Here is a 1,158-nt window from a genome sequence, read left to right as displayed (position 1 = left end):
TATCCAAACATGATTCAATACCTCAATATTACGGCCATTACAAATCTTCCATCTCACACAACAGCCCAAGTACTCACCCCCATTGCATATCAGTTTCCACACTCCTGAATCTCCATCTCTAAATCCATCCACCCATGGCAATCTTCCATATTTTTGTACCAAGCATTTATGGAGAAGGGAATCCTTTTTACTGATAAATTCCCATGCAATCCTAGCTCGAAGAGGTCCAACCTAGTTTTTGCAAGCATGGAACCCCAATCCCCCCTTCATCCTTGGTCTAGCAATACTATCCCAAGCCAAATAATGAATACTCCTATGTTGAGCATCCAAATCCCAAAGGAAACTCCTGCAAACCTTCTCAATATCATAGAGAACAGATTTTGGTACAGAAGAATGTGTGACAAGATAAACTGAAGAAGGAATCAGTTCATAGTTTATCAAAGTAACTCTACCCGCCATTGAGAGATGCCTCATCCCCCATGCAACTGTTTTGGCACAAGCTTGTTGCACCAAATAAGCATAGTCCTTCTTCACAATTCTTCTCAAAACAAATTTAATTCCCAGGTACTCCATTTCCTCAACTTTTCTGCAACCCGTGATCTTAGTCAGCCGAGCCTTAGTTGAAGAAGAAGTCGATTTACTGAACAGAATGGCTGATTTCCCTCTATTGACCCTTTGACCAATCCATGAACAATAGTTCTCCAAGATTGAGGTAATCTTCTTGACATTTGGAATACTAGCACCTGCAAAAAACAAAACATCATAAGCATAAAGAAGGTGGGAGACCAAAGGTCCCCCCCCCCCTTTGACAGGAACCCCCAGCTCCTTTGACGGGAACCCCCAGCTCCTTGAAATTCTGATTGAGAGGGGGAGAGAGAGAGATTGTGAGGGAGAGAGAGAGAGGGATTGAGAGATCGAGAGAGAGAGAGGGAGACAGAGATTGAGAGGGGTCGAGAGAGAGGGAGAGAGAGAGAGGGAGAGAGAGAGAGAGACAAAGAAAGAAAGAGCAAGGGAGTGCAAGAGATCGAGAGAGAGAGAGGGAGAGAGAGAGCGATGGAGAGAGAGAGAGAGAGAGAGAGAGAGAGAGAGAGAGAGAGGGAGAGAGAGAGAGATGGAGAGAGAGAGAGAGAGAGAGAGAGAGAGAGAGAGAGAGCAAGA

Source organism: Dendrobium catenatum, unplaced genomic scaffold (assembly GCF_001605985.2).
Source record: "Dendrobium catenatum unplaced genomic scaffold, ASM160598v2 fragScaff_scaffold_231, whole genome shotgun sequence".
Classification (NCBI taxonomy): Eukaryota; Viridiplantae; Streptophyta; class Magnoliopsida; order Asparagales; family Orchidaceae; genus Dendrobium; species Dendrobium catenatum.
This window is presented reverse-complemented; position numbering follows the sequence as displayed.